This window comes from Ascidia mentula, chromosome 7 (genome assembly GCF_947561715.1).
Source record: "Ascidia mentula chromosome 7, kaAscMent1.1, whole genome shotgun sequence".
NCBI lineage: Eukaryota > Metazoa > Chordata > Ascidiacea > Phlebobranchia > Ascidiidae > Ascidia > Ascidia mentula.
The window spans coordinates 5041828-5055045 of NC_138572.1; the positions used below are offsets into that span (position 1 = coordinate 5041828).

The 13218-nt window shown below is 37.0% G+C and overlaps 2 long non-coding RNA genes across 2 annotated transcripts; both read left to right on the top strand.

Moving 5' to 3' along the window:
• Positions 1-2129: 2129 nt before the first annotated feature.
• Positions 2130-2980, top strand: LOC145908535 (uncharacterized). Its single transcript, XR_014403018.1, has 4 exons — positions 2130-2254; positions 2403-2431; positions 2657-2711; positions 2820-2980. It is a non-coding gene; the product is annotated as an uncharacterized LOC145908535 (long non-coding RNA).
• Positions 2981-4303: 1323 nt separating this feature from the next.
• Positions 4304-5611, top strand: LOC145908537 (uncharacterized). The gene is made up of 5 exons (XR_014403019.1): positions 4304-4334; positions 4796-4882; positions 5038-5066; positions 5288-5342; positions 5451-5611. It is a non-coding gene; the product is annotated as an uncharacterized LOC145908537 (long non-coding RNA).
• The last annotated feature ends 7607 nt before the right edge of the window (positions 5612-13218 follow it).

Below are 13218 nucleotides of genomic sequence, written 5' to 3' on the forward strand. Positions count from 1 at the left end.
TTACGCTATGTTGTGTATACGGAAGCAGGGCACAATGTTATGGTTTCTTAAGTGGTTCAGCAGAGTATGTAAGTCATATTTGTAGTTGTGCGGCAAAATAATTAGAAATTAATTTTAATGATATTAACCATGTTGTTTTTACGCCCTCATTTGGATAAAGGCAACGTTCCGCATGACCAGTCAGAGCAAAATTACCGTGCTGATAGAAAGGCGAAACCACGCTGTAGAGAACACTTTCTGGCATGCAGCAAATTTATTAAAATAAACTTTCAAAAAGTTTCGAGAAAGATAAGACTGAAACAACATGAAACGGCATGTGAAAAACAATATTCTGACAAGATCACACAGTAAATGCATACAGAACTGCAAGCATTAACAAGAACAGTTTACAACTGGTCGTCATCCATGTCAAGAATAATATCGAACACCATCTGTGCGTCTCCTTCATGGTAGTTGAACTTCTGCGGGCAATTCCATCCGTCCCGACAGTAGAGGCATAACCAACGATTTTGATGCAAACACCAGTCATTTTACGACCAACTTTGTCATCATTAATCAAATAAGAGCCTTAAACTTTATAGCTTGTTCCATTCCAATCCAGTCATTGTAAAAGTTTTTACGTTGCTACAAATTTACACGCTTAAATTCTATTCAGTTTAATTCAACAAACTAATGTTGCCAATAGAACAAGCTAGTTGCATTGGTTTTCTAGGGGCCTAACATTTGTCAACAAAACATTCCAGCAATTATTCTTACTGACCTGGGGATGTAATCGGACAATTCCCGGTAACAAAGTGGTTGTTGGCATTCTTTTTGCAGAAGTAGTTGCAAATATACTATAACAAAAAAATCAACACCTTTACAAGCAGCTTGTACATCTTTGTGCAACGTAGACAAACATAGGTTTGTGCAACTTACGTTCAATTTCTGGATTTCATTCAATGTCCAACCTACAGAATGTATTGGTTATTAGATGAATATCAGCAAAATTTTACTTGCTACGGTTTCGATACAACTTGTTACGGAACTATCAACAAATACAGTGAATTTCAAAAAAACAGGTTAATTTGTAGTTGTTTACCCATCGCAGACGAAGTGATGCAAATTATTACCAAGGAGGCAAGTAAAATCTTCATTTCTACACGACTTATAACTAAATACACTCAGTCAAACGAAACCCAAATGATACGAAAACTACTGTATCCCACATTTTAACTATGTTTAGTCGGGACGAGCTTTCTATATGCGGAATCAACGTTCGCGCTAATGCCGGATATTGGATTTGTCGCGCAAAAACCCTTAATAGGGTTTCTGTGAACAGTCATATACCGAAGGAAATATCGCTAAATCGGCGTTGTTCCTTACTTTATAGTGTGATGATCGTCATAACGGAGAACAATCGGGGTGAAAAGGATACATGGCGTAAATAATAAAATGTTTCTTGATTAGACTTACTTTATCATATATATATATGTATGAGGAAAATGGAGCCAATTTGGTGCCGAACTGATAACGGTGATTGTATAGTACAAACCGTTTGGCCGGCAAAGTCGTCTAAAAGAGTCACACTAAGCTGCACTGATGAGTCCATAGGTCTAAACAGTTGCCATCTGTATGCAGCTCACAAAAAATTATTATTGCATTTGAATGAAAACAAAAATAATAATGACTATTTGTTAAAAGTAACTGCAATATTTGATTTAAAACACTAAAAATCGCAAACAAGGGTAACTGTGATCATTTTAGAACGTCAACAAATGGTTTCATCCATTGTATTCCCAACTGTTTGAAAGCCAATTGTTGTTTCGTAGAACAAAACTTACTTCTGCGTAACGTGAATTCCAAGCATAATGGGGGGGGGGGGGGGAATTCCTCAAGGCACCACTGCACGAACAGGGTTTCAATTGAGTAAGCTTGTTGACACACAATCGTCGATTCAACGCTCTAGTGGGAATTTTTTCTCGTATGATTGTCTTAGATATAACTCAAGGCACGGTAAAGCAGCACGGAAAATATGCGAATCACGCATGCACTGAAATCTATGCAGGAACCACTCAGTGAGTCACGTTATGAAAGGTATTCACTTTTGGCGGCAAAACTTTCCAACTTTCCTTGTGTTTCAACGGACACACTGTCGCCTCTATTTCCTTGTGTGCTTCATTAAAAGGTGATGGCCCGTGTTTCTTTGTATTTAGTCTTAGGAGACAGAAGAAAATGAAGGCTTCTTTTGTTTTGATCTTGGTGGTTTTCACAGGTAAGTCGAAAAACGTACCAACAAACAGAATGTTATTATTTGCATAAAGTTACTTTCGTTATACATAAGAATATGGCGGGGATTTGGGATAATTATATTAAACTATTGGAATGCGATAACTTTTTGACGTTCTGCTTTTATCTTTCAGGTTGCAGTCTGGCTCGAGACATGTTTCAAGTAAGTAAGCATACGGACTTTAAAATAAAAACTGCGGCGCACAACACAAATGAGAAAGCATGCAAAAACTCTTCATGTTATCCTGTGGCATGCCAAACCTTACTGTCCGGGAAATTGATGGTCATTTTTAGAAACCAGAGTTAAAAAGCTAGGATACAAAATTGTAGTTGTGTTGTTACGATTTATATTTGCCATTAAGCTGGTTTAATGAAGACCCTTTTACAGGAATTTTGCAACAGAAAATGTGCTCGCAACTGCAATATTCATTATACACAAAGTGGTAAATAATTTGGTACAGTTTATTGCAAACAAATAGTCATGATATCTATCCCTTCATCAGCTAAACCAACTAATTTTAAGTAACATAATGAATTCTTTGTTTAAACAGACAAATTGTGGTGTCTGACTTGTACGACCTACCGTAAATGCAGAGGCGGAAAAAATATACTGGACGACGTTGAAATGCTGGAGTGAAGCAGGAAAAATATATGGTCACATGTTTCGTCCATATTTAAACTTAATATGTTGCAAATAAAACACTGTATTATGTGTGGATGTGGTGTTGAAGAGTAACAAAAATTTAATTTAAATTTGCAAAATGAGGTCGTCTTTAAATTCCTTAAGACATGTATGTTGAAACCAAATGCACAAATGGTTTAAAATCCTTTGGGGATTGGTTTTAAGTCTTGATTGTTCTTTTATAAGTTATGCAGAGCCAAATTCCAATTTTCCCTGTACCCAACGCAGCGTTGCGACAAAAGCTTTTCTTATCCGGCCTGCATTCCATTGTTTATTGAATGTCCCCTTCCTGCTCTCACTCCCTTGATGGAAAAAAATGGATCACAATTGAGTTGGAATTTTTCACTTCCTATGGTAGACATTTTACGGTTTGTTAAGCAGGAAGTAGGGAAGTTCCTTTAACAGCGGTAATTGTTTTTGGATTTTCCCTCGCTTTCGTAACTTACTTATGGCCTTTTAAGCAACAAAAAACAATGAAATCTGGCAAATCATGCAATCATTTTACAACACATTTGCTGGCATTTCTATTTACTCCCAGGATTTCCTCTTACAGAACTTTCTTCTCTTTTTCCAGATCATCGATTTTTTTCTCACATTCTTCAATCTGGTTCTGCATAGAATTTATTCTTTTTGTTAGGACCTCCATTATTTTTGTAGCGAATTTTTGACTTGCACAACTTGTCGCACATCAACATAGTAATTTATCAAGAATTGTTTATCGTAAAAAGCGGTTTCGTTATTTTCGTCGTTTCCGGATGTTTAAAAACGTCATCAATTCGTAAACACATGAAATACGACCATTGAAAAACAGAACATTATAATATAGACACCTCACTACGTACAATGTGTTGCAGAAGACAGCATATAGGACACTGGTTCTTTAATCGGTTTAGGGTTATAAGTCACAACATAACTTAAGTGATGAGTCTGATTGTCTGCTCACTATATACAATTGCATTTAAAGCAGAGTATTTATGCCAATTGTCATATATCTGCATTGCATTTGCGATAAGCCCACTTTTGCTCGTATTTTAGTAACTTGCTACTCGTTTTTCCTGCTTAATATGTCTTGGCCGATTCAATAACGGCGATTAAAAATTGCAGTGCTAACATTTAAACATTTGGGTTTTATTTATCAAACTTACGATTTTACACAACATTTGCAATAGCAGGCAATGCCTTGCTACTTAATTGAAATTCTCAACAAAAAACACCTCCAGGGAAATTCGCGTGCTTGTTTCTTCCATTCTCCTGTTTATCGGGGTCCCTGCGGCGCAAATAAAAACGCTGATTAAAATTGGGAAACGCTTTTCTCTTCGCCAAAGAACGTGTTCCTTCATTCGCTCAAGTTTTTACAACGGAAGGTTGTACTTGGTTTCGTCTGGTGAGTCTTCCCATAATGTTTGTATTACGATAGTTAATTAATTTAAAAGGGGTTGTATAATATTCTTTTGATCGATACCAACATTTGCATGCTCGTGGTTGTGTTTTGTGATGTGATTTGGCTTGCTTTGCATCTTCGTCACGCATCATGTGTTCCTACTATAGCACAGGAAAAACACTACGATGGCGCCTAGCCCTATAGTTAAGCCGCGCGCGTAGCGAATGAGGATCACGTGATGCATATTCTCGTAATGTTGGGATCGCATCCGCCCTACTTAAACATAATACACGGTAAAGCAGCACGGAAAATATGCGAATCACGATGCACTGTAATCTATGCAGGAACCACTCAGTGAGTCACGTTATGAAAGGTATTCACTTTTGGCGGCAAAACTTTCCCACTTTCCTTGTGTTTCAATGGACACACTGTCGCCTCAATTTCCTTGTGTGCTTCATTAAAAGGTGATGGCCCGTGTTTCTTCGTATTTAGTCTTAGGAGACCGAAGAAAATGAAGGCTTCTTTTGTCTTGATTTTGGTGGTTTTCATAGGTAAGTCGAAAAATGTACCAACAAACAGAATTTTATTATTTGCATAAAGTTACTTTTGTTATACATAACAATCTGGCGGGGATTTGGGCTAATTATATGAGATATTAAATTCTTGGAATGCGATAACTTTTTGACGTTCTGCCTTTATCTTTCAGGTTGCAGTCTGGCCCGAGACATTTTTCAAGTAAGTAAGCATGCGGACTTTAACAAAATAAAGCGCACAACACAAATGAAAAGGCATGCAAAAACTCTTTATGTTATCCTGTGGCATGCCAAACCTTACTGTCCAGGAAACTGATAGTCATTTTTAGAAACCAGAGTTAAAAAGCTAGGATACAAAATTGTAGTTGTGTTGTTACGATTTATATTTGTCATTATGCCCGTTTAATGAAGACCTTTTTACAGGAATTTTGCAACAGAAAATGTGCTCGCAACTGCAATATTCATTATACACAAAGTGGTAAATAATTTGGTAGAGTTTATTGCAAACAAATAGTCATGATATCTATCTCTTCATCAGCTAAACCAACTAATTTTAAGTAGCATAATGAATTCTTTGTTTAAACAGACAGATTGTGGTGTCTGACTTGTACGATCTACCGTAAATGCAGAGGCGGAAAAAAGATACTGGACGACGTTGAAATGCTGGAGTGAAGCAGGAAAAATATATGGTCACATGTTTCGTCCATATTTAAACTAAATATGTTGCAAATAAAACACTGTATTATGTGTGGATGTGGTGTTGAAGAGTAAGAAAAATATAATTTAAATTTGCAAAATGAGGTCGTTTTTAAATTCCTTAAGAAATGTATGTTGAAAGCAAATGCACAAATGGTTTAAAATCCTTTGGGGATTGGTCTCAAGTCTTGATTGTTCTTTTATAAGTTATGCAGAGCCAAATTCCAATTTTCCCTGTACCCAACGCAGCGTTGCGACAAAGGCTTTTCTTATCCGGCCTGCATTCCATTGTTTATTGAATGTTCCCTGTCTTGCTTTCGCTTACTTGATGGAAAAAAATTGATCACAATTGAGTTGGAATTTTTCACTTTCTGTGGTAGACATCTGCGGTTTGTTAAGCAGGATGTAGGGAAGTTCCTTTAACAGCGGTAATTGTTTTTGGATTTTCTCTCGCTTTCGTAACTTACTTAAGGCCTCTTAAGTAACAAAAAACAATGAAATCTGGCAGATCATGCAATCATTTTACAACACATTTGTTGGCATTTCTTTTTACTTCTAGGATTTCCTCTTGCAGAACTTTCTTCTCTTTTTCCAGATCATCGATATTTTTCTTACATTCTTTAATGTGGTTCTGCATAGAATTTATTCTTTTTTTTAGGACCTCCATTATTTTTGTAGCGAATTTTTGACTTGCACAACTTGTCGCACATCAACATAGTAATTTATCAAGAATTGTTTATCGTAAAAAGCGGTTTCGTTATTTTCGTCGTTTCCGGATGTTTAAAAACGTCATTCGTAAACACATGAAATACGACCATTGAAAAACAGATCATTATAATATAGACACCTCACGACGCACAATGCGTTGCAGAAGACAGTATATAGTACACTGGTTCTTTAAACGGTTTAGGGTTATAACTCAATTTTGGTTCCTCTGGATTCGTTGGCGACGCACTAACAGTGACAATACCCTATTGAATTACCACATCCGATCAGTTTATTGTTATGAACATATGCTACTGCATAAGCATTTTTTGTAGTCAGTGAAGTCGTTGTAAGTCACAACATAACTTAACTGATGAGTCTGATTGTCTGCTCACTATATACAATTGCATTTAAAGCAGAGTATTTATGCAAATTGTCTAATATCTGTATTGCATTTGCGATAAGCCCACTTTTGCTGATATTTTAGTAACTTACTACTCGTTGCTCCCGCTCAATATGTCTTGGCCGATTCAATAACGGCGATAACAAATTGCAGTTCTAACATTTAAACATTTGGGTATTAACTATTAAACTTATAATTTTACCCAACATTTGCAATAGCAGGCTTTTCTATGCCTCACTACTTAATTGGAATTCTCAACAAGAAACACCCCCAAGGAAATTTGCGTGCTTGTTTCTCCAATTCACCTGTTTATCGGGGTCCCTGCGGCGCAAATCAAAACGCTGATTAAAATTGGGAAACGTTTTTCTCTTCGCCTTTAATCCAAAGAACGTGTTGCTTCATTCGCTCAAGTTTTTGCAACGGAAGGTTGTGCTTGGTTTCGCAAGGTGAGTGATCAACTTCCCGTAATGTTTTGTAGTATTTGTATTACGGGGTTAATTAATTTAAAACAGGTTGTATAATATTCTTTAGATCGATCCCAACATTTGCATGCTCGTTGTTGTGATGTGACTTGGCTTGCTTTGCATGTTTGTCACGCATCACGTGTTCCTATTATAGCATAGGAAGAACACTAATAATGCGCCTAGCCCTAGTTAAGCCGCGCGCGTAGCGAATGAGGATCACGTGATGCATATTCTCGTAATGTTGGGGTCGCATCCGCCTTAGTTGAACATAATACAGATCCTTAAATGTGCCTCCTTATTACAATGAACTTTTAACATAGTTTAGAGTATTCTTGTTTTGCATGTGGCAACGGAGAGGACATAATTCTATGTTTGAAACGTCCTTGGCGGTAAGATTAAATTGCAATTGTTTCTTTTGATACGGGTTCAAACTTTGCAATTTTTTTCAAAACAATTTATTTCAGCCACATATGTGTGAATTCGTGTGATCATGGCCACACAACCACATCAAACCTCATCAGTGAAGACGAAGACTGTAAGAAGATTTTTTTACTATCAAATCGTGTGATTTCGTAAATCGGTTGTGCATTTTTAATTCGCATTCGCGTAATTTTCCATTAGTTCCAGTATCAAAATGTAGGCAGAGGTTTACAGGGTTTGTAGCTCTTCTTCTGGGTGCACACAGAGGTGGTTCTACAAATGTTTTAAACGCACACTGTTAGACAATGATACCAGGATCGTGCGAAGTGTTGCAGGGTATTTAAACTTTAATCTTTGGGATCGATGGTCGGCGTGCATAACATGAAAATCCGGCTTAATTAGATTCTAAAAGGTTTTTCTGTCTTTTGGAAATGTGATCTGAATGTTTGGATAAAAAATTAAGCAAAACTAATAATTAAAACTTTCTTTGCCAAAAGTAGGATAAAAACCTAAAAAATAGCAAGAAATAATTTTTGGATGTGTGCCAAAACATAAAGCACAACAGCCAGAAAGATAATATTTTAGAAGAATTTGAAACCGTAATTTTAGAGTCAAAATACGCATAGAATAGTGTCAAAATTCGCATAGAATCATTTGCAACTAATATATATGTTGAAATTAGATGTCGTTTTGGCCCAAAACCGGTTAAAAATCGTAAAAACTTTGCAATGATAAAGTTTTGCAATGTGTCTACCAGGGCATGCAAAGCACTAAAACCAGTAAGTTAATCATTACCATCATATGTGTTGATTTTAGAAGTCTTTTTGGTCTAAAAAATGTATCAGAAATTTTGTAAATTGGAATGAATGATTTGTAGAATCTAAAATATACTGCTTTTCTGACATAAATTATACGTGCTGTATTAATTAGACGTTTCGTCTGCCATGCGACGACACTTCATCAGGTATTGATGTCGCAATTTTAAAGTAAACTACACTAAAACATGCAAAAAGAAAAAAGGGCCACGTTGACCCCGCTGGTCAGATCAAGTGGCAAAAACACCAAACATTGCGGGAGGCGCAACAGTTACAACAAAATGTTATAAACTGCCGGAAAGAAATTAAATATTAAATTTCTCAAATCGATCTGTGGTTGGGTACTAACGCAAAGGTACTCATTTTTTTCCTTGCGTTTTTCCTTTTTGGCTTTTGGAGAGACTGATGATGCCTTTTTAGGCGAAATATATTTTTCTCAATAAAAATCCATCTAAACTTTAGTCAAATTACATAGATATAATCATATCGTATCGATAATCAAGGTTTTTATTCATTAATCACACTGCCGGAAAGAAAACACATTGTTCTTTGTCGTTGACGCATCCACTGTGTTTGTGAATGTGAAGCGACTCAAAAAAAACAGCCGTTTAGTGTGGTCCAACTCCTTTTCCAGAAGTTGGGCTTTATCGCAGGTAACTTCGTGTCGCATTGTTACCGCATGCTTGGTCAACGCAGTCTTGCTAGCATTATTCGATACGACATCACGGCGATGCTCTTTCAGTCGCGTCTTAAAGACCCTTCCAGTTTTGTCGATGTATATACCATCGCAATCTTTGCATGGTATTAAATAGACCACTCCCTTTGGCTCTGAAGCCTCTGTAGCAATAGATCGTGATATTAGATTGCCAAGCGTTGTATGGGGGCTAACATCCATGCCGGATATTGGTTTGTTCGCAGCGCATTTTGTCTACACACTTTTGCTTGGTCTTCTACTTTCGAAATGTGGGTCTTGGTTCTATCCACTAGCAATCTTACAACCGCCCTTTTATATTCTATGGGGTGTGCCGAAAGAAACGAAAGGTAGCGATTCGTATGTGTTGGTTTTCGATGTACACAGGTATTGATAATTCCATCCTTGTCCCGGTAAACTTCCACATCCAAGAAGGGTATCTTGCCACCGCTCTCCTCTTTCAACATAAACTTGATGGAATCCTCGATGCTGTTGATGTAAGTCAGGAAGGCTTGCACTTTTGCTGCATCAAGAATGATAAACGTGTCATCCACGTATCGTCTCCAGTAGCGCGAAGGATGCGCACGTTTTCAGCACGTCTATTTTATGCCAGAAGAGCAGTACATTTTAAATTGCAATATGCCTGACAGCAACAGGAAATTCATATTTATAGAATCGTTTGCAACCATCACACATGAATTATGAATCTGACGTTCTTCTGGTAAAATACTACAAATATTCACCTTTTGTTTAAAAAAGATTGTATTTTTTGACGTTTCGCCTTTACGAACGACTAGGCTTCTTCAAAGAATAAAACAAACACAGTAGCGAACTCACGTGCAAAGAAATTAAGCGACGAAAAAGAACAGAAGGGCGCAACAGCTAAAACACAGCGGGACATAAATCAATGGACAACATCAATCACAAGTCAAACGGCCAAACATGGAAAACAAAAGTCACGAATGGTTACGGGCGAAAGTACTTTTCCATCGTTTCGATTTAAAACGTTAGGTAACGAATTAAAATAATAATTTTCCACGTTTGCCAAAATTGTTTCTTGTTTTAATACTTTTTCTTCCTTTCAATTGATACGGTGGTCGGTGTCAAGCATGTGGGCACATAGAGCAGATTTATTGGGTTCCATATTGCGTAAGACTGCCTTGTGTTCTTTAATACGGGACGTTAAATTGCGCTTAGTCTGGCCAATATGCACAGTGTTACAACCAAGACAAGGTATTAGGTAAACTACACCGGTCATTTGAAGCATGGAAATACGGTCTTTAGGTTTGGGAAACATGTTTTCTAAAGTGCATACCGGTTTCATGGCAACTTTTACGCCAGTGGCGTTGAGTATTCTTGATATCCGCTCAGAAACTCCCTGTACATATGGTATGGAAGTGAATGCTGTGTATTATTGTGTGGGTTTGTTGTGTGTGCGGGGTGTTGTTGGAATTGGATTTTATTTTGCCCAAATACTCGAAAAAAAACCCAGAAAATTGCAGTAAACAATTTACCAGAATGTGAATACCAGAAAATATAAGGTACTACAACCAGGAAGTAAATTAATTTCTAAAAAATAAAAACAATTGTTTTAGTGTCAAATTGCGCAAAGAATGATTTGTAACTATCATATGTGTTGGAATTAGACGTCGTTTTACCAAAAAAATGGTCAAAAAAACCTAAAAAAATGCAGTAAATGATTTATCAGAATGTGGATACCAGAACATACAAGGCATTGCAACCAGAAAGTTAAATAATTTCTAAAAGTTGAAAACAGTTGTTTTATTGTCAAAATGCACACAGAATCGTTTGCAACTAACATATTTTTTGGAATCAGACGTCCTTTTACAAAAAAAAACTGGTCAAAAATCCAAAAAAATGCAGTGAATGATTTATTAGAAAGTGGATACCAGAACATATAAGGCACTACAGCCAGGAATTTAATTAATTTCAAAAAATAAAAACAGTCGTTTTAGTGTTAAAATGTTAGACATTCTTCTGGCGACTCATTGAAACGTCCTCTATCCATGCACAATGTGTGGGAACTTCTACCCTTTTTACCGTGTGCTGATTATCGCGTCGCCTTTCATTACACATAGGACCTGATTTCAAGTTTGCCATTGTGTAGCGTACTGTTGCATTGTGGGTGCAGAATGGACCAGTTAAAATTGGTTGGTGAGAATCTTGGTCCGTATACGTAATTGTGTCACAATCATACTGTTTTTGTCCTCACTTCTGCAATCGTCTGTAAACACTCAATAACATAGTTTATTTAAAGTCCATTCGCTTTATTTTCTACCATTGGATGTTGCTTTCCATCCACTATGTGTATTTACACATACATCGCGTAGATGATGCGATAAAGTCGAGCCGAAAATAGTTGCCCTCTGCTTGTCACTTCATGCTTGTCTCCCGGGACAATAGAAAGTCGACATTCACCGCAACTTTTATCCAAAAATACTGGTCGATTCCACTTTTCGAAACTGTCTTGCGTCCGTTTCCGTCAATGTTATTGTCGCCCATATTTTTGTACATATATCGTCTGTATCGTACTCGTCCAATCACGCTTTATATCTTACATTTTATTCTATAATTACAGCTATACATTTTTTATGCCACTCGTACGTTACGCGCCATGAGATCACTGCTCACTGCAAACGTGGAATTGTGCGCATTTATTTGATTGATGTTGGGTTCGAATCAAAAGCTTCCATTCATCATCTGCAGATTACAGTGATATTTTTGTTTGTTTATTGCGTCATTGAAACAAGCGAATCTTTCCATTGTCGTCGCGCTGGAAGCATGTGAGACGTAATAAAAGCATTTAAACGAAAAAGATTTGTGTTCTAAGAAATGCTTTGAACAATGAAAACGTTTTTAATTTTTGTGTCGTATGTTCATGAGAGTTTCTACGAGTTTTAGATATAGGTCAAGTCTCTAGTGTGAAAGAGTATGGGGTTATTGGAACGAATTGTCAGTGAAACTGTGTTTGGTCCGAACATACAGAGATAATAAAACTCCATGGGATAGATGTGCGAGATGGTGTGGGTTCGAATCCTAGTGTGGGTGTATAGGACAGAGAGAGAAGGCGAACAGCTGAAAACAATGCAAGTCTTCAAATCTACAGACTCTAATTTAAGAAGAACTCTTGTCGCTTGAGTTTTAATTTGTCCATTTGCAATGGCAGTCCTTTTAATGCCTTACTACTTAATTGGAATTCTCAAAAAGAAACACCTCCTGGAAAATTCGCGTGCTTGTTTCTTCAATTCTCCTGTTTATCGGGGTCCCTGCGACGCAAATCAAAACGCTGATTAAAATTGGGAAACGTTTTTCTTCTCGCCTTCAATCCAAAGAACGTGTTGTTTCATTCGCTCAAGCTTTTACAACGGAAGGTTGTGCTTAGTTTCGTCAGGTGAGTGATTAACTTACTATAATGTTTGGTATCATTTGTATTACGATCGTTAATTAATTATAAAGGTCTTGTAAAATACTCTGTGGATTGATCCCAACATTTGCATGCTCGTTGTTGTGTTTTGTTGTGTGACCTTGCCATGCATGTTTGTTACGCATCACGTGTTCCTACTATAGCATAGGAAGAACACTAATATGGCGCCTAGCCCTAGTTAAGTCGTAGCGTTTGAGGATCACGTGATGTATATTGTCCTAATGTTGGGGTCGGATCTGCCTTAGTTAAACATAATACAAATCTTTATAGTGACTCCTTGTTATAAATGAACTTTTAACATTGTTTAATGACAGAGTTTTCTTGTTTTGCATGTGGCAACGGAGAGGAAAAGCGTCCCTGACGGTAAGATTAATTCGCAATTTGGTTTTACTATGGAGTCCAATTTTGCAATTTTTTGTGACGTACGTAGGCAAGTGGAGCCAAAAAAATATGAATTCTGTGCGTTGCAGATAGATTTTTATGTTCTGTGACAATTTATTTTTTAGGAAATCTCCCAAGTTTAAAACAATTCATTATGGCCATATATCTGTGAATTTGTGTGATCATGGCCACACAACCACATCAAACCTCACCAGTGAAGACCTCTACTGTAAGAAGATTTTTTTACCATCTAATTGTGTTATTTCGTTAATCGGTTGTGCATTTTTACTTGCATCGGCACGATTTGCCACTTTCAATGAGGTTTACAAGGTTT